The sequence below is a fragment of the Coturnix japonica genome, chromosome 3 (genome assembly GCF_001577835.2).
Source record: "Coturnix japonica isolate 7356 chromosome 3, Coturnix japonica 2.1, whole genome shotgun sequence".
Lineage (NCBI taxonomy): Eukaryota > Metazoa > Chordata > Aves > Galliformes > Phasianidae > Coturnix > Coturnix japonica.
The window spans coordinates 42278780-42306105 of record NC_029518.1 but is presented as its reverse complement, the minus strand read 5'-3'; the positions used below and the strand labels follow the sequence as shown (position 1 = coordinate 42306105).

The following is a 27326-nucleotide window of genomic DNA, read 5'->3' as shown; positions in this document are numbered from 1 at the left end:
TGGGCTAAATCTTGATGACCCTTGGCTGAATTTTCTGCAATATGCTTCCAGGAAATACTATGGTTTATGACTGAGAAGAACTGGCAACTGCAGCTGATGTTTAAAGCAAAATTTTGAAAGTGAACCTTGAAAATAAAGTGCAGAATGAAAAATCCAGCACTTCTCAAAAGCTCAGATAGTTACGTTTCTACTAGAGTTACTATTTCCCCTCCTGCCTCCCAAGCACACTGAAGAGTTCTGCACCATATATGTCAGTCCTTCTGAGGTGAGATAGATCAGAATAATTCAAGTGACTATCTTATCACACAGTGGAAAAATATTGTTCATCTCCACAGAATTTCTACTTTACTTGATTACCATTCAACAGAAGCACCGATGACAGCTTCAAATAAGATCTTACTTCTTTACCTAAGGTCTCAAAGAGCAAACATACAGAACGTCAGAAGAAAAAGTAAGCATACCAGACAGGAGAGTCAAGATAATTTAGATTTTGAATGCTACAAGATTATGATTTAAAACCAACAGTGAAGAACTGTCTTTGCAGAAGCAAGCCCCTGGACAAGTCAGACTATCTGCATGCTGCTTGCCTCCCATGCTTTGTATTTGCAAGCACATATAATTGCTATGACACAATTGCTATCTTTACATTAGAAATTTTATCTCTTGCAGTTTATTCTCTTTTCTAATAAAAGATCTGTAAGGTTTTTTTCTTATTTTGGTATACATTAATGAAGAACAATAAAGCAATCTGTCTCATCTCAATCACAATTAAACTTGGCCTTGCAGTTTCAAGTCAATTCAAAGCTAATAAATATTTTCCCTGAAATTCAGATAGCTATGAGGAATTTGATATCTTTAATGCCTTTGTTTGGAACTTTGTTATCATCCATCTTCTCAATTTAAGAAAGAAGTCTTTTGCTATTTCTATTAAAAGTTCTTTTTTTTTTCTGATTTCCTACAGTGAAGTAGTATTTTGACTGACCAGTCTTTATAGTCAAGCACAGTAAGCTCTCTTATCTGCTGACAAAAAGGTCACTTTGCTAGTAGTTTGTTATTCTGTGTCTGCTGTAGGTCTTGATTTTGAACTTGACAGTAAAATAAGTCATTTTGTGTTCCGCAGGCCTCAAAGGTTGCCAAACTGCTTTTGGAATGTTTAGAATAATTCATTTTGAAGGTGATAGCTGAGACTCCATGCATTTATTGAAAATACTGAATTGTTATTACTTTGATGTTTTCTCAAGGAAGAACGTACAAGTCCTCCTCCTCTTATCTCCTAGACACAGGTTAAGATAGAAATAAAATGGAAGGGGCTACTTTTATTCAGGAAAGACAAAACTCTGAAGAACTAGAATCCTTGTAGAACAGTTGTTTCACAGTACTTTTCATAAAAATAAGGTGCTACTTTCCACAGCTTTGACAAAATTTGTGGCCTTGTTGCCCATCTTAAATTGCATTGCAGTAATACAGTTAAGCTGTCAAATCCATGCACAACATGGATTTCTTCAGGCAAGACACACCGGACATCAGTGGCGCTATCTCTACCTGCAGTCTCACATATCATCCTTACTTCATCAAGTCTTTTCTTTCCACAAAGTAAAAACATGCAACAATTATTTAGGTCTTTTGGTTGCACTTGCTGTACCATGAAGATAAGCACCCCCTGTTAGTACTTATTCTGATGCCAAAGGAACTCAGTCAGAAAGATTGTCCACTCCCAGTAATATTCCCTCCTAGGATATTGGGCAAAAAATACAGGCCATTTCTATGTTTTCTACATCATTTAAACTAGGTTGTAATTTGAGTTTTCAGTTTATCTATCTGTGATATGTAAGTAGGTTTTACAGCCTTTCAGGGTACAACGCTGTACTCACATATGGCTTTGCAGTATTAAGTACTGCAAACTCCTGCCTGAACTTTAGATGAATGAATGATCTGTGGATCAGCTTGCATGAGTAGGTCTTGAGAACATTAGGAAAGTCTTTACTGGCTATATGTAGGAACAGATTCCAGCTTCTGCTCATGCTTATGCAATTGTGGAAAAAGTGAACTGTAAACTTATTCTTAGTGGCACAGATGCTCCTACTGTCTCTCACTGAGACTGGCACAAAGACATAACAGCACATTCCCAAACTGAGATAGCATCTATCCTCAAGTGGTTTTCCCCTTCAAAGAGAAGATACCCTTTCCTTCACTTTTCTCCCATACATCCTCCCTATTTAAAGTCAAGAACGGTCTGCTCACACGTTCTTGCTTTTTACAAACCCATGCATATTTTGACAAGGAAAATCTCACAAAACTTGGTAAGAGAAATAGTTAATGCTACATTTTAGGTTAGTTATTTTCATACTGTGTGAAGTCAAGCAAGAGAATCTCTTCCAGCCATAAAGGATTTCATTGAATTCTGTTTCCTCTGGGAAACTCCTCAAAGATATGTTCTATTTAAATCCACAGGCTGGGAGCTCTCCCTTCTGCTCACTTGGTGCCTACAGGATGTAGAGGATTTCCCAAGCCCTCACCAGGAACATTCAGCTTGATTCAGAAGGCCATTTAGCGTAAGAACATTTCAACTACAGTCCCCAGATACTAATGTTTTTGTTCAGATTTACACTGAGGAAAAAAGTAAGAATGGGACACTGTGGGAACTGCTGAGTCACATCCTGAATCACTGATAGATCACCTGAGGCAAGCTCTGAGTCAGCTCTGGGAGCACAGGTGAAGGCAATTCAGCTGTGTGAATGGAAGGGGTGGAGCCTGGCTGCTCCTTTCCTAGACCCCATTTAAGGAGTGACTGCCACTAGGGAAGGATCTCTTTCTGGAGATTGCTCCCTTTGGAGTTTTGGTTTTTACTGTGAGCCTAAGACATGGGTGAGCATTTCATTTACCTTCGATTATCTCTTTTCACTGTGATAATTTTTCTAATTATGCAATCTGTAAAATACCATCCTAACCATGCCACTCTGCTAACTGTATGCTTGTTGATTGTACAGACACTAATAGTCTGAGAGATGAACAGAGATGAAGCAATCACAGGCCACATACAAGGTAACATACTCGAGGAAATGAGTGCATTTCAAATGAAGGCACAGAACAGTTTGCTCCCTAGTGTTTTGAAGAAAGCATCCAAATTGCCAGGTTAAAATGGGAGATGTGGATCAGTAGCTTTTCCCATCTGCAAAATAATAAACAATAATATTGTCTATTAAAGGGGACATAAATTATGCTCACAGCAATGGAGTCAATAGTTTGGCTTTGCTATTACAAAAAAAAAAATAAAAAATCTAGGCAGGTTTCAAAGCAAAAAATCTTTACAGATGGAAGAAAAAAGCAAATGGAACAAGACAACATGAACTTGCCAGTGTTAGATCAGAATAAACTGGTTTATTTTTCCCTCTAGTGAGGTAATTAGTTTTCACACAGGGAAATACTTGGCTGATCTAATCTATATGAACATCAGAAAATTATTTAAATTACTACCACATAGGAAGTTATTAATTAAATTGGAGAGAACAGGGAATACTTATGAGAATTTTAAGCTCTTAGAAATTGGCTAAAGAAGTGGAGTATCAAGAAGGAATGAAAGAAAAGCAGCTCCACAGCAACTGGTCTTTTGATCTTAACTTACATAATATTCTTGTTAGTATTTGGAGCATGCTAGTGATGTTTGCTGACTCTATGAGGTCAGGAAGCATCGCAGAGATGTAATAGGCTTAGACAATTGTATTGAAAGAAATAGATGACTTTGCAGACTGAAGTAATAGAAATTATATGAGTAAATGTCATTCCACATAAAATGCTTATTCATTTTGGGACAGAAGAAAATCTGCTTTGAGGGACACATACCAACTAGAAATGATGGGAGAGGAGAAATGTCTAGCTGTTTCTAAGCATGAGACAGTCACTATCCCCCAGTGGTTAGGAAAAGTACTTCTGTAAAACTGCTACAATTAAGTCACTGTTTGCAGTAAGATGAAGCTTTTTCCACTGGCCTTTTCCATATACTAAGAGAGGCAGCACATTAGGAGACTGGAATTTGAGACATCATGACAGGACACTACAATGAATGGAGCAGCTCATACCTCTGCAAAGCTGTTCTCAGGTTTCTGGAAATACAAGTGAAAAAAGCACCTTAAGGCCACTGCTTATAAAGATTGTACTCGGTTTTCTCAGGGACTACATTATAGTCAAAGAAAAGAATTCTAAAGAATTCTTAGAGGAACCTTAGATTTTTTTTGTGAGTAAGATGCCAATGAGAATGTATCAGGACATCATGTTAGATTAGCTGAATGGGAAGATGCAATTAAATGATTATACAAATGTTTCATGAATCTGGTCAGTGAGTCTACCTGGGAGGTACTGCCTAGGCTCTTATTTTTATTTTTTCTGTATTATAGAAGCTCAGCTTAAATAAAAGCAGAGAACACAAAAGAAAAACTACAAGACATTATAAATCAGCAAAAGCTAAGTGATGTCAGAGCAGCAACTCTTACTTTGTGAGGCTGTCACATTAGACATGAAAGGCTGGTCTTAAAATGGACAACAGGTTTATACTGACATGAACTTAGAAAGAAACCTCAAACACTTCATGTACATATGCATTCTGTCTTCTGTAGCACAGTCACATGGCAATGCAAATACTAATTCAAATGAGTCTAAAATGCTCCCTTGAAAAATGAAAGACAAGATTTTCCTAGAGCAGTAGCCATTCTTCTGAAATAAGAAGTTTACTAAACATATTTTAAACTAAAGACGAGGCGAAGAAAGGACATAATAGGGCTTACTACATTGCTTAACACATTGATAAAAGGATATACAAAATAAAAACTATAGAGTAAGAAAGTATCTTCAGAACACCAGAAAATAATTTGCACTGCCACTTAGAATACATTAAAATGTCTAAGGCTGACATTATCTCTTCAAGATGAGCAAGGAAAAGCTCTTGATGTCATATCAGAAGAGGGAAAGAGCAAATTCTTGATTGAATCAAGAATCCTTTAAAGATGAATTTTGGATAGTAACGACTCTTGTAAATGAAAGCAGGTCTGCAAGCACAGATATCTGGTCTCAAGTGTGCCTATATTCCAAGTTTGGGAAAAGGGTAAGTTTTGGCAAATAGACAAGTACTCCTTCCATGGTATGTACTTCCAAAACAACTGAGGACCAGTTCTTTCTGCCCTGAGGTAGCCCTGTAATGACTGTCCCATGAATTATATTGCAGGTTTGAAGATGATGACTGCTAAGCAAAGAGTCCGGTGAACAGATCCACCAGCAAAAGATTCATGTTTAAGTAGCATTCTTAAAAATAAATAAATAAATAAATAGAAAACATCACATTCTTTTTCATCTCTTTTTCCACCAACTCCTGATTATCTAGCAACAGTAGCAGTGGTCTGGTCCTATCCCTCATCTTGTGGAAGCAAAATTCCATTTTGTCACTTCTATTTAAAAGCCCAAATAATGCTGATATCTATATGGCCTACATGATTTTGAAGCAGCATTACTGATTAATGACCTTCAGCATTCAAAGGGAAGGACATGACTTTCTAAACATAGACCATTATTATAGAGTGAAATTGAACCTCAGTGAAAAGAACAGCAGATATTCCTAGGATAAGGAGGACTAGGGTCATCAGAGCAGCAGTTTTCTTAAAGGACATGACATCTCCTCTCGTTTTCACAGTTGTTCCCTCCCAGATAGATCAGGGAATGCATTTTCAGGTCACAAAAAGCAGGTGATTCAAAGCCAAGATCATTACTGCTCTCTGAGGAGCTACAAGGTAGAAGGAGCAAGTTTCCTTAGGACCCCTACTTGAGGAAAGCACTTTTTTTTCCCCCATTTAACAAGATAGGGAGAGGATGAGATGTCAAAAAAAAAAAAAAAAACCCTAAAAAAAAACCAACAAAAAATCCCACACACAACAACCCACTAGAACATTCCTGAAAAACTGTTTACCATTAAGGATAATGGTAAACAGTTCAACTTTCAATGAAGGATCATCTCCTTTTTTGGGCTTGGTGGTAGTACTTAACTCAGGAAGACCAGCTCATTGCTGCTGAGTCCTTCAAGGGTAGAGAGACAGCACAGAAACAAGTACACCTTAAAAGGAGGTTATGGAGGTTGCCTGGTGACAGTGTTGTGACAGATAAAGTATATTTTAGGGTCTGAACTGCATCTAATTCGAGAATACTGTAAAGCTACTTTGAATGTCTTTTGTCACTTTAAACAGAGAAAGAATGCACAGTAGTGATCTAAGGTTTCTTTGTGGCTAAAGTCTCCCCCTACTCCAGCTGTGGTACTTTGTACCTCTTGGTTATTCACATACATGATGCACGCTGTAACTTAGAAGCCTGGGGCAAAAAAGATATCTAGAAAGCATAAGTCTTTTACAAACCCCTAAAATGCAATGCAAGACATTTTCACTACTGTTGAGAAAATGAAATTGTGACAGAACATTCAACATGGCTCCTAACAGAAAAAACAGTACAAGAACTGCAATAGGGGGGAGAAAAGCAAGTAGTCCTGTGCAAGGTACATTGATCACATAAGTCTGTTGGATGCATTTTATCATTCATCTAAACAGATAACTAACGTGAGTGTTGGGTTTCAGAGTTCATCTGGAAGAAGCTTCAATTGTACAGTAAATCCAATTTGTTCAAACAGTCAAATTTCTGATCAAATGACATTTATAAACTACAATTAAAGACAAGTTAAATTTGTGCTTGGGGGAATGTTAAAAAATAAAACATACTTAACACTGAAGAAGTTGCTTTCATTTCATTCCACATGCAGACATGTTGATGATCATCGACACACATTCAGAATAAACAAGCATGGTGTAAGTGATAGAATTAGAAAGCTAGGCTTCTTATATTCTACTGAAAATCCCAGTGAGCAAATATATTTCTGTCTGTGTAGCATTGTGACTAAGAAATCTGAATCCATGTCTCACTTAGGACAGAAGCACTTTGAAAACTTTACATTTCTGTACCATGTATGAAATACAGACTTTCCTTCAAATCCTATGCTGCACATTTCATGGATATCCTGGTATCACTGCCTTTTATGATCACATTTAACCTGAAGAGAGCTTTTGAATTTCCCTTCAGCCTAACAGGAGAGCTCAGAGAACATAACAAGGACAGCAAAACTCACACACATGAATAGATGTTTCCAGGAAAGGGTGAAAAACGCTTTACAATTGAATATCACTCTCACCTGGATGTGGGGTTTTGATTATAATGACATGTCAAGAGGTCTGAAACCAATTTGTTTCTGCTTTTTCTCCTCAGAGATCTGCACTGTATGAGACACATTACAGCAAAAGTCCATAATATATTGTTCATTTGAAGTGTATCATTAGCAGCTTGCTGTGTTCTCAGTCGACTGCCTGTTCACATTCACCGCAGTATTTGTTAGGGACTGGATATTAGTTTCAATTTATAATATGTCCCTATATAGTTGTCTGTAAGAAATGAATTTGCCATGCACATTAACCAGATTCTTCAGCATTAACATACATTAGTTCCAACTTCTTTCCTAAGTGATGGAGTGTGACAAACAGTCTTTTCTCCTCCACAGTTGCAGGGTAGGGCTAGAAAATTCCTTGGTTTAACTTAATCATTTGAGTTCTATGATAGCTCTAATATAAGAGACAGACATTGTACTGCGTACAGCTGATGAGAAGTAAAAGGGTTTTTCTTTCAGGAGTGCTCAGCATTATTGTGTTACAAAAACAATAAAAACGTCCAAGCTCCATAAATAAGTTTAAACAAAAATGAGCTCACTCACTGGTCTTAAAATTAGGATCTCTCCTTCCACCTCTCCCCCTCTAAAGGGGATGTAGTCTTATCAGATTTTCAGTTTCATCACTGATACCTAGAGCAGTACCTTTGTAGGATACCCTGATAATAATAGGAAATTGGTACCAACTCCTTAAACAGATAACAGCTCTTCTGCCCTGCTTATCTTCTTTTACAGAAGCTGTAAAATCTAGGATAAAAGCAGTGCGCAAGGTTAGAAAGACCTTGTATGTTTGCACACAGTTCATTTCTGGGTGCCTCACTACAGTAATAACTGCAACAAAAATATCACCATAAGCCCTACAAAAAAATAGATGCCTAAAGCATGACAGGACCCAGCTTTCAAGGCAATGTACTTTGCAGAGTAGGAAAAAGATCATGAACAGGGAAGCTTTGAATCCTGAACATACAGCTACTTTGAAATTACACAGCCACTGAAGCTGGTAAAACCAGCTCATATTTGCAGAGTTTACTACCACCATACCTTAGTAGAACTAAATGGCAAGCAGGATGGTGACCAGGTTTTGCTAAGCAGTTTTCTAATTCTCCTGTCTATCTCACCCCATCAGAGAATGTACTAGTACAATGAGCTGTGATGCCCAGGAGAATGACAAAATACTTTCTTGCTGCTGGAGAAAGACAGATTTGTACATAGACAATTTTAGGTCTGTTTGTATACTTGCAATGTATCTAAAGGTCTAACTTCATTGCTATATACTGCAAACTTAATTGCATGCTTTCTCAACTGGCCTTTATCAATAGATAGGTTCACAGCCTTAGAAAAAACATGGTTGGTTTTTTTTTTGTTTGTTTTTTGTTTGTTTGTTTGTTTGTTTTTGGAAGTGGATCACAATGAAATTCGTAAAAAGCAAAGCCATTTAAAGAAGAATAAATGCAATGATAATATCATAAACCCATTCATTTGTTACTGTCTCTATCTGTAAAAATGCATATAAGCCTTCAAACTACACAAAACTGAATGATTCTGTTTACACTATTATTTAAGCATATCTTCCATTACAAGGTAAGGTGGGGAAAAGAATAGGGTACTGTAAAGGAGGAAAGAAGTACAAGTTTTCCGGAAATATTTATGAAAGCATTTAGTATCTCGATATCTACTCTGCGAAGTGGCAAGATGAACAAAAGACACTTCACATACTTCCTTAATGACTACAAAGAGTTGCTTAGCTTTAAATCAGTCTCTCCATAAACAATAAACAGATTTCAGTTTATCCAATTGTAACAGCTTTGGCTTTCAGAAACAGGCTATTAACTGGAATTACTGTTGGGTCACACTGAACAAAGGGATACCAAATAAATGTGCCACACAGCATAGAGGAAAGGAAACAACACTTCTGTGGCTGCAGTTTAAGAGGCTTGGCTTTGTAATGGGGCTTCCAAAGAAGGAAGCAAGTTATGTTGGTGCAGAAATGCACAGCTGCACAGACACATTGGGCATGAGTCTGATACCAGGAGGCACAATTATTCTGGGACAAGAGGGCACTCAGGATCAACTCTGTCCTACAAAAATATTTCTGCTATGTGTAGGTGCTATGGAGAGCAATTAAACAACTGCTTTCTAGCACAGATAGAAGATGAAGCTTCTCCATTTGCCCTTGCTTTTTGAACTGAAGGGCCAACTCTATTTTTTTTTCTTCTTCCCAAATATGATTCCACAAACAAGCTCTGAATCATTTTCCATTGCTTCAGTTTAATGTCATCTAAGACTAACAAAGCCCTACATGTATCACATTTCTATCTCCTATGGGCTTAAAATGAGCATACTGAAAAATAAAAACCAGTGCGTTTATATGCATCAACTGAAGTGAAATTAGGAATTCAGTTTCCTCTATAAAGCTGTTGGGAAGTACATCAAGAAAAAAAGAACAAAAAAAAACACTTCTTGACTTGTTTCCCTAAACGCAGTTTGAGTCAGTTTAATAGAAAAATTGTTAGCATTGATTGTTGGGCTGGTTATTACCAATAGATAATTTATCTCCAAACACTCATTTGTTTCCTGTCACTTACACAGATAGCTCGTACTTTGGTAAAACTGAGTGAGGAAAAACATTAGATCTCAACTTCAATAGAAAACCAAACAAAGAGAAGATCAACCCACAGCTTGCTTGCCTTTGAACAAATAAATTTATCTTACAGTACTGGTGACTAAATGGTCAAAGACAACATATAAGAGAAGGATGACTACTGAAAGTAATTTGGACACGCTGCACAGAAAAACCACTGTTGCCTTCACAGTGCTGACAAACAGCTGAAGGGGGCAAATGAACACCCCAACATCTTCATGATTTGGATTACTATAGCAACTTTCTCACATAGTGTAAGTGCTGAAAGACCTGTAATGCTCAAGAGTGTCCACTTGGGATGAGTGCTGGTAGGAAAACTCAGGGAATTCTAAGTGATCCTCTGACTGATGGCAGAAAGTAAAAACAGCAAATTAAACAGAAAACTGTACATGTATATGCACATGCGTATGTACTCCTTTGCATTTTGCATGCCTGTTTAAAAGCAACTCATACATTGTAATATTCCCCAATGATAGGGCTAATTTATCATATATGTTAACAACAGTCAGCAAAAAACAAATCACCTTAGGGATTCACAGTCCTAGTTCTAATCCAGACAAACTCCCAGATAGCTTCCAAATAGGAGAAGTATTGTTAATATAGGAACACAGGATCTAAAATACCCAAACATGAGAAGAGCCGAGTAATGTCTCTCCTGCTAATTGATAAACAAGCGCTTTCCAACTGAGAGAAATCTGACCCCGTGCATGCTGAGCCATCAAGACAAAAAACTTATACCATAAAAGCAACTTCCTAGGTGTCCACATCAAAATGCTATAACTTCTTCCCTCTTTTCCCTCTTTTTTAGATATTAAAAGTAAGGGAGTGGGATTCTATTCATATTTCTTCAAAACCAAAAAACTGAAAACAAGTTTATGACAAATTTAAGTGGTATGTTATTTAAGATGCACATCAGAGAACAGGTTCTTATTTTACCTGTTAGCTAGAAGACCGAAATAAACTCTTATTACAGCACCCTTGTTATGTATGCCATACTTGTATTTCATTGAAGTAAGAAGAATGATTAAGAATTGCCACAAAAAATAATTTCCCTCCTCTAAAATGGGAGGAGGAAAATATATAGTGTAAAGATGAATAGGATAACATAATGAGAAAGCATTCCTAAAAATAAATAAAAATAGAAGAAACTCGTTCATCAGCTTGATCTGTTTGCCTGGGATTTCTTAGAAACTAGAGGTTTCACCAAGGTGAAAACCAGAACTAAACCACAGCGACCTGTGAAAATTTTGTCATCAGACTTCGTATGAAGACTGCTGCTGGAAATCAGTGATATGCAATGCACTTCACTGAATCACACTGACTACAGTTAGTAACAGCTACAACTTTTGTTTCCTACATAGAGACTTTCAGAAGCTTGTCAGATCCTTTTGGGCTCTTTGATGATCTTCAAGCACCACAAAGAATTGCTATTTAGTGGTGAATCCAAACTGATTAAAGCACAAACCCAAAGCTCTACAACTTAGAAAAGAAGAAATTTTTCCAAAACAATTTTCCACATAAAAAAAGTTGGAGAGAAAAGGAATGTTCTGTACAGCCCAATTACACTGCTGCGGAGTGAATGGTATGGGGCTGTTTGCATAGGCCAGGCTAAATTTCACCAAGCCCTACCTCATAAGCTAAGTCAGTTTGCCAGACTGTACTGACACAGTGCCAACATGTCACTGAAGCAACTGGCCCTGCTACCAGAGCAGCTATGTTATAGAAGTTCTAGGGTCAACTCATATGCAAAGTAACTTCAAGTGGTAACTGAAAGGAGAGGAGCAAAAGTGCTCTTTTAATTACTAACTTAAATGACATCTGGCAGAAAAGTACCAGGCTAACAAGAGTATATTTCCCTTAACTTTAGGATGGAAATGTACCCATTAGATGCTAAATCCACAAGGCTGGTTTGCTTTTGTTTCATTACACTGATTAAGAAAGAGCTTAAATACAGTAAAAACGCATTTTCCCTCCTACCTGATTATTCTTGGATTTAATGTGTGGTGGAGAGAAAAACCAAGTATGCTCCCAGATGCTGATGTGTAAGTCGCCTTGTGAGTGGGCATTCTGTGAACTTAGTTGATGCCTGCTGTCCATGCTCAGGACAGCTAAACCCTCTTCACATTTTTCCAAGTAGGACCCACTGAATTTAAAAGGAATTAACTCATGAAAAGGAGTTAAATAAGCCAGATTTTGCTCATGTCAAATATATCAAGCTGTGAATGGAAAATTAAAGGTCTACAATACAAACTTTTTGCTGTCTTCTCAACTGTCTTGCACTTATGACACCAATTATTTAGTTAAAATTGAAATTTTGATATATAATTTAGAATTTTATTGTCAGTTCATCAAGTCTGCTCCCTTTTCAGGTCTGACTCATTCTTCCCACTTAGTAATAATCTTCCAAGAGTGACTTGAGTCACAACTGAAATACAATTTAATTTACATGTAAATTAAATTAAGTATAATTATGTTTCATAATTACCACTTGCAAGTGAAAATGCCTCTTTCAGAAACTCAATAGAAATAATTTCTCAGCAATTTCTTTGTAATTAAGAGAGACTGTTGAAAAAAAATCTTACTAACTAGACATGCCTTGCAGACAGTACTAGTGCATGAGATATCATCTGCTGTGCAGTAATTTCACTTGCACCATTGTACACTTGCCTTTCTATTTTTGAGATTTCTCTGCAGTTAATTAGCCTCATTACTGAGACAGCTCCATGCAGAAGGAGACTACAGACACTGTCCCCTTTGGGTTTTGGGCTTTTTTTTTTTTTTTTTTGTGCTTTTTAAAGTTTTTGTTTAAACTTTTAAAGAGTGTAATTAAGCATACCAGCCCCTACCCAGCAGAACCACTTGTAAAAAGTTGTTTCTTAGACAGGAAAACTGAAATGGAAAGAACAAAAAAATGCACTCCTTTAATGATTCCTTACCTCTATTAAAACTTAGAAACACAAACAGCGATAATCCTCAGTATCAACAAGTTCTATGGGGTCCATTTGATTTCCATTGTTGGAGAAAGGAGACTTCCTTAACATTTCAGGTGCTTGCAGGTTTTTTTAACGTATTAGTGCTGTGCCAAGGAGGAAGCAGTAATAGTATTGGATTCTGTAACACCTACTGGGAAGAGGCTGAAAAGGTTTCCACCTAAGTAAGGATAGAAATGTTGCACATACTCTGCCTATTCTCTTTCCAATGGCCAAGTATATTTGCAGCATTTTAACTTTGAAGACAATCAAAGAGATTATTTCAGCACTAAATATCTTGAGGACTAGAGGGGAAAAGATTAGTAAAGGTGTATTTGTGGCAACAACAGGTCAGAATCTAACACTGTAGTATCATTCAGGGCCAAGATATATTTCAATACGGAAAGCTTACACAACAGAAGCAATCAGTAGAAACATAACTCCACGAGGTACACATTACTCCCCTCCAGAATGTCTCTGAGAAAGTAATAAAGTATTTAACCTCTTTTTCCCAAGATGCAGCCTCTAACCATGTGCATAAGTCACCAGTTCACACTGACAGATCCTTTCAATATGAACAAAGTTTGGGATCATCACAAATCCCATGATCTTCATTCAACATCACAGCCTCCGAATACTTGCTGTCTTTTTGCTTTGTAAAGAAGAGATGTTTTAGCTATCAGTCCTTGTAGATAAATGCTAAAACTTTTAATACTCTCAGAGTCTATTCATTTCAACAGCAGAACCTTATTCTAGAAGTAGTTCAGCACTTTATGAAGAGAAAAATGGCTCAGGAAAAGCTGAGACATGATGCATTTGAAGTAGCCAGATGTATTGACGTGGCTGGGCATTCTATACTTGGCAAATAACTACTTGCATCATTGATGAGGCTGACAGAACCTGATGTAGGAAGCCTTTAGTGGATTATGTGTTGAGAGCAATGGATAACATTGATTTTACATAGATCAAAACTAAAAAAGCAGCATAGCATTAAAATAGGCTGAAATAAACACAATTCATCTAGCAACTACACGTAGAGGGCTCTTGCTCTACTAGCAGAGGCTAATCCTACTGAAGTACTACAGAAATCAGTCCTTCATCTACTGCCCTGGTTTTATACAGCCAACTGAAAGCTACTTGTAGATGAACAAAAGAAAAACCACCAAAAAACAAACAAAAAAACCCTTGTCCTGCAGAGAAGCTTAATCTGTCACGTTCAAGTAGAAACATTCTCAGCATATGGGATGAATCAGACATTGGAAATACTTTGCCCTGTGCATCAACTGCAGATGTCCAAACCAACATGCTTAGCTGAGTTTCAGAGATAAAGCTTAATCAAAAGTTTCCCAAATTTAGCGCATCCACAACTGAACAGGCAAGTTTAACTTCACTAGAAGTCATATGTAAGTGGCATAGTTTCGCATCAGTTTTTCAACAGCTGCAAGCCATTGTAACAAAATGTGAAGTTAAACAATCTTGCTGAAAAAATAAACTACTTGCACCAATGTTTATGGAGATATTTGAACTATAGCACAGGATAAGTGGTAAGTACTGACTGAAAGTGTTCAAAAAGTCCTTATAAATTGACATTTGATCAGGAAGAGATAAATGAAGTTTTCTATGAATGCCTACACTCTGTATTATGTAATACAGTGTACTTACATGGAAGTGTTGGTCATACTATGTCAAGACTTATTTACAAGGAACAGTCATATCCCCTCCTCTAAGATGACAGCAGTAGCTGGAGGGACTCAGGAATATTTGCTCGGGTTTAGCACTGCTCTCAGTGGGGTGCCTGCAGTGGGTGTCCTCTGTGTGACACCCAGCCTACTCTCCTGGCACAATGGAGCACAGCATTAACAACTGGTTCAAACATTCAGTGATATAATACTACTTTCATGCAAGAATAGAGCTTGCTGGGAAAACAAACAAACAAACAAAAAAACCCCCAAAAAAACAACACCACACAAACAGAAAACTAAGATTCCCCAACACCATCACAAGTAAGTTGCGCTTTGACCTTCCTCAAATTGTTTTAACAGAACAAGAAAAGTTGTTTTTGGCAGATGAACTTCCTAGACCTGTTTTGCCAATGCCAAAATTTTGCAGTCAGACTACTTAGTGCACAAACAGAGTATAATGTTTGCCTGTAATGGGCCAGTAGGATCAGAGCATGACAAATAAAACATGTCATGGCTGGGAAGATAACAGCACATCTTTAACTTAATTCTAGACATTTCTGTTGTCTTCCACAGGAAAAATTTAAGGATATACACATGAACCTGCTGAACACCTACCATTAAGAAAGTATATATAGAGAGATGTTTGTTGGTTTTTAATTACTTTTCAAACTCAGATGCAACTCTTCTGGTGTTCTGATCACAAATGCATAAAGGCACAGAACAATTCTGGTTCAAACAGACAGGAGTATTTCAGGACACCTGCACGCAGAAAATTGCTGCTAGTTGACAATGGTGCTTGTGTTTCTTAATAACTGATAAAATAACTAATCTTAAAAGCAGAAAGTCTCATTGAGTAGCCTTAGATTTATGTTAAAATCTCCCCTAAAGGTATGCTCTGAGACAACCAGAGGAAGCAAAGTTCAGATTATATCTCCACTCACTCCAGTTTCCTGTTGCAGAATAATAAAAAACAAATAACTTCAAAGCAAGTGATACAGTTAAGGATTAAAACAATTTCTCATGTATTTTTAAACTCTCACACTTTCCCTTATTGAATGCCTTCTTGGTGCTTAGCAACTATGAGCTGTCTGAACTGCTCATTGCAGTTATTACCATCCAGTGAGAAAGACTTAAAAAAACAAATAGAATTATAGAGGAAGCTCATCAGCACCTCCCTTATTACATGAGGTAATAAAAACAACAAAAATAATTAGTCAGCTAATCCCACATACCAACATGCAATTCAGGAAACAATGTTAACATATACAGGTGCTGCTCTGAAAGTAATGCTTTCTATTTTATTATGTTGGTACCCAATGACAGAGGCAGATGCTGGTGGTAGTAGAAGTTGAAACTTCCTGTCAATATCCTGCTATACGTTGTTGCTGAATGACATAGCAGTTTGACAAAATGGCCTCTGACATGGAAGTGCATAGGAAACAAAGGTGTGAAATTGAATTCTTCCATGTGGGAAAAAACGGCACCCATTAACATTCATCAACACTTGCTGAACCTTGATGGAGAGCAAACAGTAGACATGAGCACGCTGAAGCAATGGATAGTGTGCTTCAGCAGTCACAACAGCAAAATGGAAAGCAAGCCATGCACTTGATGTCCATGCAAAACTTTGGCAAGCATGGCATGCAGGCTCTTGCTCATCACTACACTGATAAAAATGCATAGCCAATAGTTAAAAATGTTAAAAAAAAAAACAACAGAATTCTCAGATACAAAACACTATCAACATTATTGTGTTCTTTCTAACAGTTGTAGTTTCCATGGAAATAAATAGGACGCATTATTTACAGTGCAACCTATATTTGTATGCAAATATATTCATGTATAAACATATACATGTCCATTCATATACACACTTCATTATTCAGGAGTAATGCAAAAAGTACCTGAGTATATAATTATCACTTACATCCAGAACAAGTTTCAAAGTAAAATGTAAACAAATGTTACAAAAGTTACTCAGAACTGAAAAACTATTTTGCACAGCAATTAACTGCAGGATAATGAACTTATTACTTTACAGAGAGTATTAAAGAAGACTAACTAAGAATTACAACCACACACTCAGAGATATGTGAAATCTCTGTATTGAAGTCACAGGGTCAATATATACCATCTCCTGAGAAAGTCTTAAAGAGCAAAAGCAATTCAGTATTGCTATACAGTGAGTTAATAAAGGCAGCCCTCAGAAATCTAGAGCCAAGTCCAGTGAGGTGAGTAGAAAGAATCATGAACTCCTGCAGATCAAGATCTGAATACAGAGTGAAGATGATGAAAATAATTTTTGAGTCACAGTTGTTAGAATGTAACAGTAATAAATTTACTTGGAAGTATACCAGGAGCAGAAAGCCTCTTCAAGATTACAAAGAGTCAGTTGAAATGCAAATATACACCTGAACTGAAGTGAGTATAGAATAGGTTATGGAACAAGCTAGGGAAAACAAAAAAAAAACACCTAACTTAATGAAATTGCAATACCAGATGGTGTTCACCCAGGAGCTCAAAGGAACTCAAGGATGAAATAACTGAATTATCAAGGACAATGTGCAGTCTCTCAATGCATATGTACCTAAAAAATATGACAAATGTGACTTCGAGTTTTAAATAGCAGTTCCAGTGGAGCTGCAGGTCTCTTTGTCTGGTGGTCATAGTAGGGAAGTTGACAGTACTTTCCATATATTAAAACATAGTCATCTGAATGATCAATTTGGAGTTAACATTGTTTTAAGACAAACCAGGCCCTTGCAAACTTTCATTTGAAGAAAGTGAGGGTTGCTATGAATAAGAGTGATACTTGATTTACTTGTAGTCACTGCAGAAGTTAAGACAGTAAACCAGATGCCTCTTTATCCTGTCCCTGCCTGCAGTCTATCTTCTACTCTTATACTATGTTGAAGAGTTACAGTATCCCACTTCTAGACAGATATTTATAAAATATAGCTCAAGAACTGCTTATCTGGATTTCAGAATAAATATGGATTCTTACCACAACTGACAAATTTCCAGGAAGTAGGTACCATGCATCTGAATACTGATTCTACAAAAGCATACATGTAGCAGATGAAGAGACTTGAAGAGGACAAGGATCTTGTGAAATCAAAGATAATTGTTTCCAGTGTGCTTTGCTCTTGGCAGTAATCTATCAGATTTCAGTAGCTAAATATCAGCATGGCTTCTGTCATTTCATTGCAACTCTCCAGGAATACCCAAAGTTTCTCAGAAAGGAAATACTGGTGCTGTCTGTCTCATTAATTAAATAACACTTAGAATTTTCTGGTTCATGGAAACGATAGCATTGATGTTTGTTAGCACGGTCTAACTAAATTGCAATATACTAAGAACTCATAGGTATGCTTCTGAATCAAAGATATTCCAGTGACCACTGGCAGTCCAATCTGCACATGGACATCCTGTTTTGAAATCAAGGGAAAACATAGGACTTTCCTGCATAAGAAAAAAAGGTGCAAAAGCAGAAAGTAAAGAACTTCTCTTTAAATACTGTGATAATCCCTGTTGCTTAAACCCTTTGTTCCTTCCCTGCAAATGATCTGAGAAAAACAGAACATCAGTCTCAGTTTGCACTGTTTCAGGCCCTGAAATTTCATTTTTCCTTACCCCCATTGCTGCAGTCATTAGAGTGTGGGAAGAGCTGTGGGTATACGAAACCAGATCCATTTTCACCCCCTTGGTATTACCCATAAAAGGCTAGAAAAGTGGAAATATTCCAGTATTTGCAGACATGAGGTATTATTAAGGCATATTTCTAGAATCAATATCCATCTCACAAACATTTTCCATCTCCTGTTTTTGCCTGCATTTGAGATAGCGTGCATAGCAGAACTCTAAAGTTACTGATGACAGCATGCAGCACACTTCATTCCTGAAGGAATTTCTGGTTCCCCTTTTTCAGTTCGTTCCCCAAATGGCAACTGACTTTCCTGAGACTATGTGCTGAGTAATACACATGCTGTGTACCCAAAGCTTGCAAGGCCAGAGGAAGGCTAGAAGCTGCCACCTACCCCAGGCATGAGGTTAGTCAAACACTGGAATAGGCTTCTTAGCTAGGTGGCAGATGTTCAAATGCCTCTTGAACACTGATGGGCACGGAACAATGCCCTCAGTGTTCTTTAGCTTTTGGTTAGCTCTGAAGAGCTCACGCAGTTGTAGTAGGCAATTTCAAAACATCCCTTTCAAACGAAGTATTCTATCCTGTCCTACCCAGTCTGCTCTGGGAAAGGACTGTACTTCCCTCTCTTAACCCAAGTCTTGATGCAGAGGAAAAAAACCGCCAAAGTGAAGATTAAGAAAGCATAGAAAAAATAAAATTAGTTTTGAGTACACATAAAGACTAGGCCTCTTCGATAAATACCCCTCAAGAAAAATAGCTTACCTCCGTATCAGCTGGATCGGTTTTGAAATGATTGAACATTCATTTTCTTTTCTTTTAAGAGTGAATTTTTTTAAAAAATAAAATATGTTGAGAGATTCTGGCATGCAAGTCATTCTACCATATTAACTTTACAGTAAAGTTAATGTGAAAAGACTGAAAAAATACAACTATGCTGAATGTTAGAATAAGAAAACCACAGTTTCAGAAAAAGCAGCGCCTTCAGTAAATAGAATTTAAAATAAGGATGGAGAAGAAGCCATTGGGATTTCACTCTCTGCAATATGAGTTTCAGCTCTCTTCTTCCACAAATGGAGGAGGTGCTTCAGTATAGCATGACTCAAACCCTCTGAATACTACTGTAAATACAAACTCTCCTTATTGTATAATTTCCTGCAACATCACTTTGCTTCTTGAATATCTCAAGATTTCTACTACTGTTATCTCTTTCCAGCACTTGCCAAGTGCTTAAAAACCAGAATGCTATTCCTTACCTGTTCTGTAGCTCACAGCTATGGAACACTCATAGGATAATGGCCCCACTGCCCAGACAAGTAGTAAGTATTGTTAGGAGGAAGAACCTGAGGATCTCTAGCTTATATTCATGAGGCACAGAACATAACTTGTGAAACATCTGGAAGAAGTCTAAGAATTGATGCCTTCTTAGAAGAGCGATTGTAATACAATGGAAAGCATAGCAATGACAGCAAAGTAGCTGAAGTCCTAGGCTGCAGCAGGTGAGGAAACACTCAAATGTGGCAGCCACAAACACAGAAACAAAGGAACAAATCTGCTCACCTTTGGAAGGCAAGTGTGCAGGGAATTCCAGAGAGATACGCTCGCCTCTAGCTCTTAAATGAGGTCTGGGCAGGGGTGGATCCTGGCTTCACCCCTTCCAGTCAATCAGGGTCTCTGCATGCACCTGAGCTCCCCTGGGCTGGCCCTGCCTTGCCATCTGGTGCTCAATTACTGTTTCAAGCCATGACTTGGCATTTCTGCTACAGGTGATAGTGACACAAGATAATTATTTACTATTTCAGACACAACAGCCCCCATCCACATACTAAAACTGCATTCACATCCAGATTTAGCTGTTTGTGTTAGATAGCTTTGGCTTTGTCTTCCAAAAGCTTTCTTGGCACAGCAGCATACATCTAGGTGCCTTTTCATTAAAGCAGCAAGGGTCTATTACCATATCTGTGTCACTGCAATTTTCTTTCTGCCAGTGAACAATCTTTCACGTATCTCAAAACCATCATCCAGCCTTACAAAAAAAGCAGCTTCCTGCATGTGTCCCACAGTTTTCTAAGGGAATAATTCAGCATAAGAAGGTCAAGCCATCACTTCTCTATAGGATCAATTCACTAGAATAATTATTTTCAGACAAAACACAGTTCATATTCATGTCAGCTGAGATCACTGTCAGAATTACAGCAGCTTCTCCTAGGATCTGCAGCCCTGCTGTGTGGGACGCAGTACAGAACAAATAAGACAGGGGAACACAGCATAAACATGCTCTCTGTAAGGTGCCAGAGGCAGGAGACTGAAAATAAACAGTGCATTTTTATTTCCGCCAGCCAGGAATTCTTGAAGTACATGATTTTGAAATGTCATACTATTGGGCTTAAACTCACTAAAACAGAAAGCAAGAAGATATTAATGAGACAGTTCACCTGCCTACACAAACAGGAATTCTGCCCAGTCTGGCCCAGTGCTATTAATGAAATTGGGACAGGAAAGACTGGAATGGCATATGGCTGACAGATGCAGTAACATTAATTTGATGGTGCAGTATAAAAGAATCACTCAGTACATCATTATCAGTTCAATATTCTCCAGCCTTTTCAGAGGAGTCTTCACTTCCAGTTCAGCTAACTAGAAGTTAGCCTTCCATTAATGTACTACTTGTATGGGGCTTTTCAAATGTATTCTTCATATGTAATTTTCTGTGCGATACAACAAGAAATTTGAGAAGGACTTCAGGAAGTTACATAGCAGGTGCTCAGTTTTTATCATTCTTGATGGATGTTCTTACTATTCTTACAGATCACCATAGCTAAGACAGTATTTCACTTTCTTCCTTTAGATTTTCTTCCTAGTAGTCAATCTCTAGCTTTGTAGTTCCAATTTAAGCTTACTGACCAAAACCACCAAGAGATCTCAAAGACTTTTACTGTGTATCTGAAGGCCAGAGATCAGATTCCTTCATTCTTAAAAAAAAAAAACAAAACAACAAACCACCCCCTAAAACAACAGCAAACAAAAAAACAACCTCTATGAAGAATTCAACTCACTCTCTCATTTTCAAGCTGAAACACTGATAGCAACATCCAGATAACAGCTTATGCTGAAATGATCTATTTCTCTGTCAACTCAGTTTCCTACAGACCATGTTTCCCCAGTTAATTCACAATGATTTCACGTGAAATCACGCCAAAATCTCTTTTCTCTCAGGGCATCATCATAATGTCCAGTCAGAACCCTAACTCCACAGATAACTTCACTGGAGCATTAAGTATTTAACTGCAGGCTATGGAAGACAGCCAATAGAACAACCTTTTAAATTCTTTCCACTCCCTCCCCTCATTATTAAAATTTTTAGGCACACTTTTCCTTTCTTGCTCCATATCTACGTTACAGGATGCATCTCCTGGAGGAATGCCCAGAAAGAACACATAATAGTAGTGGTGTTGGTTGGCATGCTACAACTAAACAGGTCCACCTCACTTTTCAGGCAATGCATTTCAATTCAGTCTTGTCTCCTCTTCCACATTACTGAAGTTAGTACTCGACTTTCAGTTTGCAATGCCAAGTGAGCAGCACCTTGAATTGAGTTATCTGGCAAGGACACTGTCACCCAAAACAGTAAGCTCAAAGTATTATTCACTCCACTTTTCTATTTTTCCATCCTTTTAAATGTGGGTGGTTATTCAAGAGAGAAAATAAGCAACTCTTCAGTTCAGGTATGAATATACTGTATTAATTTTGGTTTTTTAGAAAAGCATAACCTGTATCCTTTAGTGGCATCTTAAATATCAGTCTCAGTAATACATATGTTATCTTGCTTAGTAAGTCATACTCATCCTGGAATATTAAGTTACAGCAATTTGAAAGCACAGGAAACAGAAGTTCAGTACATGGACATGAGTCCAATCTCAGTTCAGAGCAGCTTAAATGACCTGAATTATTCACCAAAAGCAGATTTGTCACTTGAAGCTAAACCAGCCGCATGTATTTGCTTCAGTGGCAGCCAATATACACATTTAACAATGTGTGCATATAAAAGACACTACTATAGGTTAATTTTTACCTCTGCTTCAAAACACAGGTGCTAATCAGACACATAGCTGTGTTTAGATTAAATGACAGGTGTAGAAGCTTACCTGTAAATAGCCAATCATCCAGAATCTTACCTGTAAATAGTTAAGATGGGATTTTGCAAGATTTTTACTTTCTATAACTAGAAACACTTGAAAGCAGTTAGAGCTTTCACATCCTCAGCATCCTGAGGGAAAACAGATGAGCCCCTGTACATTATCTAGAGCACAGTGAAATTCAAGCGAACAAAAAAAAAATCAAAGGGACTTGTCTCTTGAAGATTCTCTCATTCCTATTTGTGCCTGCTCTCACACAAGCAAACCCCACACATGTGGGCATGCAGTAGTTTAGAAACCCATACCTCTGAGGTAAACTTCCCATACCAGGCTTTTACTGAATACCATGTCAGTTTTCTTAAGTTGACCACAGAAACAAGGCCTCTGCACTACAATTTCTTGCGTGGCTGCACAGTGCCATGGTACCTTATGCAAATCCCAGTGATGAGAGACTCTTCCACTAGTGATGCATCTAGCCTTTCTCAATTAGGCTATCCAACTGTGTGACCTTATAGCAAACAGGAGGGAGCTTGCAGAGTGCTCTCAGAGCCTTCTTCATGCACTGGTTTAGATTGCAGAGGGATGGGTCAGGTTTTGCTCATTAGTTGTTAGGCTCCCCATGCTGAAGAACAATTTTTCTGACCATTGCTCACATTTTGGCAGCAACAGAGAGAACACAACTGGAGCTAATGTCTAAATCTGAAGAACAGCCTTGAAGGGATTTTCTTGTTTTGTCTTCCACACAGCAAAACAGATTAGCTCTAGTCTGAGCCTGACAATTTACATTAACATGTCATTTATCTACATACCATGAAAAAATGTTCCCAAAGTTAGAAAAGGGCCATGTTTGGAGTCGCTAGTTTCCAAGCCTGGAGATGAATCAGCAGTTTTGATATTATATAGACAGACACATCATCCAAGCACTGCAGCAAAATGTGGCTCATGACAGCTTGCTTTTCTGAGGGAAGCCACCATGAGCCAAGCTTTTGTCTCAAAACAATCCTGGAGCATTTCAGTGGAAGTGATTCAGGATCACACATCCTTAGGCTCAGGTTTGCAAAAAATCTGATGATACAAGGCTGGCTGAAAGAGAACATCTGTGAACCAGCGTCCCTGGGAAAGAGTCTGAATATCACAAAACAACAGAAATACTTCTGTGAGAGATCTTGGAAAGGCTCTAACCAAAAATCCTCTGGAAGGCTCTCCCTGGACAATCCTTAAGAGGACATAGTCCTCTACTTTACCTGGTTCCAAATAATATTTTTCTTTTAAGTTCCTACCAGATATGTTGACAGAATGAGTCAAATTCCACATTAAGCATATAAATGGGATACCTGAGTTTAAGCAGAGGCTCAACGAGAGTTATCTCTGGAGACCTTGGAACTTGTTATACTTCTTTTACATGTCTTGAGCCTGGGCGTTCACACCTCACACAAGTAGACATGTCCTACAGCTATGCTGCGTTCCTGAGCCCTACCAGAAAGGTGGCTCCACTGAGAGACAATAGTCTTGGCTATAGGCAGCATTGCCTACTAGAGACATATGAAGAAAACAGCAAAATCTAATTCAAAAGCATAGACCCTGTTCAAGACCTTCCTTGAGAATGCTTAGGCAGGCACCGCTCAGTGTAGAGAGACTCTACAGCTCAGGAACTAAGTTCCCATTTGCTACCTTCTATATTCAGAATCTTTGTCTTGAGTTCACGTATAATCAGTCTTACAAATGCTGTCTTCTACCCTCTTTAAACATGAGGAAGAGAAAGCAAGGTGACAGACTCACTTTTAAACTAGTTAGCTTTGACCATGAATCACTCACACTATCCCAGAGATATCTGAAACAGCCTAAGCGTACCCAATAACTTGTCCAAACTCTTTATGCCCTTTAAGTAACAGTCCAGAAATTAGTTGAAGGAAAATTGTACACATTTTTAACTGAAGTAATGCAACCATTCACTGGGTTTTTCATTCAGATATTCACTCTCCGCTCCATCAACAGGCAGCTATGATAAAAGACTAAGTAACTGGTTGAGTTGGATGCTACCAACAAAACCTCCAGCAAGTCTAAAAAACCAAGTATAGGAAGAAGAGTGGTACAAATAGAGTTGTTTCCAAATTCACAGTTCTCCAGGAGGTAGCAAATAGCTAGCACACACTAAGGTCATGCTTCTGCTCAACACCTCCCTTGAACATTTTCCAAAAGCCACTGAAAGATTTAAGCATTATCTTCCAAGTCTCATTCAAATTAACCCAGAAATACCAGGATATAAAACAGAATTTTATTGTGCATAAGTTCTCGGTTGATTTGTTTTTGCTGTGTGGTATTGTTTTGTTGTTCCCCCGCCCCTTTCCCATGCTGGATTGTGATCACCTCTTTTATGCACAAGCCAGATTGCATTTATTTCAACAAGAAAACCGTACTTCTAAAGTTAGATAGGAATACAACGTCCCCAAATAGACTTTGACTGAATAAGATGTTAAAAATGAATTTTGAATCTCTTTGTTCATTGAAAGAGAAGATAGAGATGTTGAGCATTTAAATATGTAATTGCCTAAGGGCACATGAAGGAAACCATGCAAGTGACTTGCTTTCAAATGATTTTTGCAGGTCTTCAACCTTGCAGCTCTTACTGAACATATGTTCAGCATGCTACACAGCAGCGCTCCTCATGTAATTTAGTAATCTTCAGAGATCTCTATCACCAGTTCCCACTCTTTAATACTGCGGACATGGCCTTCTTTCATTAACTCAGCTAGACATTAAACAAAACATTACAAGGAAGTGAATGTAATATATATTAGGTTGGGGGTACTGAACCTATAAATATTAATAGAAGCTTGCTATATAATTGGATTTCTGTAGTGTATTTCAGTCTAGTCTGAGTTACCAGTTTCCATCACTGTCCATCTCAAAGTAAATCAATGACAGAGTAAATACTGACCATCACAGAGTTAGGACAAACAACAAGAAAACAACTATTCTATTTTGCAGGCAGATTGAGAATATAGCTTATGCTTTCTTCACATTTTCAAAGGCCTTTTTCTAGTCCTTTCGATCTAATAAATTTCATAGCTGTTGAACAATTTGGCTGCAGAATCTAAGAAAGCCAAGAGCCTAAAGCATAACATTAACTCAACCATTATAACAGCGCCTACTTAATTTCATCTTTAAAGGAAAGAAAAAACAGCCTACAATGTGTTTGCAAACTAGAGAAAACTGTGACCACTGTGGTAACACAATAGTTTATAAATAGGCTGTTATTTTTAGAGCTCTGTGTTTTTTGATTGCCAATAAACTTACCCTGTTGTGTGTGCTTTGTGAAGACTCCAATGAAAGCAGGCACTCTCCAGAATTCCACAGGGCATAGAGACTGTAAGTGATGTCTTCTGGAGGAGACACTGACAACAACTGACAGAAAGAAAAACAGCCCAATAAAGAGATTCTTAAATGAAAAAAGAAAGGAAGAGGGAGTCTTATTAGCTCTCCCCACCCCTAGCTCTGCTCCACCTAGCTCAGTTGTGGCTCACAGGTGTGAGGAGATGAGGGCATCTGTCAGATCTCAGCCTTGACTGAATTTCAAATTGCCTCCAGCGCAGTCTGAATCTCTACAAATTTGTGTGGGCTAAAGCGAATTCAAGTCAGATGGAAACAATCCTTATGAAAATCACTAGAAAACAGCTTTTCTCTTCACTAAACTTAAACCTGGTTTCTGCAGAACGTGGCCTCAAATGGTAAAATACTTTTCACCTTAACAACAGTCAATCTGAGACAAAAGGTGTCAGCACATCTGCATGCCTACTCAGTCTTAAGGGGCAAACTGAAGTGTCTGATGTCACAATTGTAATAACAACATTTGTTAGCAGACATTTTGCCAGACATTTAGGAGGAAAAGCAACATTAACAAAGACAAAGAAAATTTTCAAGAGAATTACCAAATATAGTGTTGTTTCTTTCAGCCCACAGTACCAGCAAGGTAAATACTTAAGACTGAACCACAGCAGTTTTCTCAGAGGTAGCATTTCTTCTTTGTGAATAAATAGCAGCTGCTGAGCACCCTGTGGCCCTTCCCTGTCTGTTGAGCCTGGGCGTAGTTTCAAATCCTCATGCTATACCTCTCACAACCCTTATAATTTCTCTCCATTCTTGCTGCCCCCAAAACAGTCAACATAATGCTACATATTTGCTTTTCAAATGCTTCCAGATTTTTTTCTACTAGTAGGTTTCCTTTTGTTTCTTTGTGCAGTAACTAGACAGATCTATACAACAGGAAAGGCATTACAACAACATATGATGACAGAAGGACCTGCACAATAGAAAAGTGCTATAAAGGAAGGGAATAAGATTGCTCACCTATATCAGAAGATCTCAGAGGAAAGCTTCATCAAGGGGGATCTCCAGGAAAAAAAACCTACCACAATCACAATCAGCCCTTAAATGAGGTCTAAGAGAGGTGCAGCAAGGCTCCACTGCTTCCAATCACACAGCTGAATTGCTTTCACCTGTGCTCCCAGGGCTGGCGGGGTCCTTTCCCCATGTGCACAATCAGTGTTTCAGGACATGACTCAGCAGTTACCATACAGCAAGTCTTTCTCTTTGTTCTTTAAAATTATTTAGCTTCACCTCAACTACCCCATTTTGACCTATTTTAGTGATAAGATATCCAAGTTTTTTAGTTATTATTTTCTACTGGAATTGAATCACTCCCTTGGTTTGCATGACTAAGATTTCTTTGTACATATTTTGTGTTGTAGTGCCCATCTAGTCTCTTCATCAGTGCTCGTGATCTCCAAGATGAACTCCATATGTCCCACACAACAATATCCTGGAAAGCATCAAATTTCTAGCAGAGGAGAAGTCCCTGTCCAAAAGTCTGACTATTCCCTTAAATTACTAATTTATTTACTCCTTATTTTCCGTCACAGGTACTCAGCATGAAAACAAGTACTTTTCTCAGGAACTTGTCCAGTCCCATAAGGCCAGATCTGTCTCAAGCACTTTCTTTGGTTTGATACATGAGG

General features: G+C 38.0%; 1 long non-coding RNA gene across 1 annotated transcript; it reads right to left on the bottom strand.

Annotated features, from left to right (window-relative positions):
- Positions 1–2738: 2738 nt before the first annotated feature.
- On the bottom strand, positions 2739–26837 carry LOC107311582. Its single transcript, XR_001554151.2, has 3 exons — positions 26659–26837; positions 25609–25716; positions 2739–3169 (listed from the first exon to the last, which is right to left on the bottom strand). It is a non-coding gene; the product is annotated as an uncharacterized LOC107311582 (long non-coding RNA).
- Positions 26838–27326: the final 489 nt, after the last annotated feature.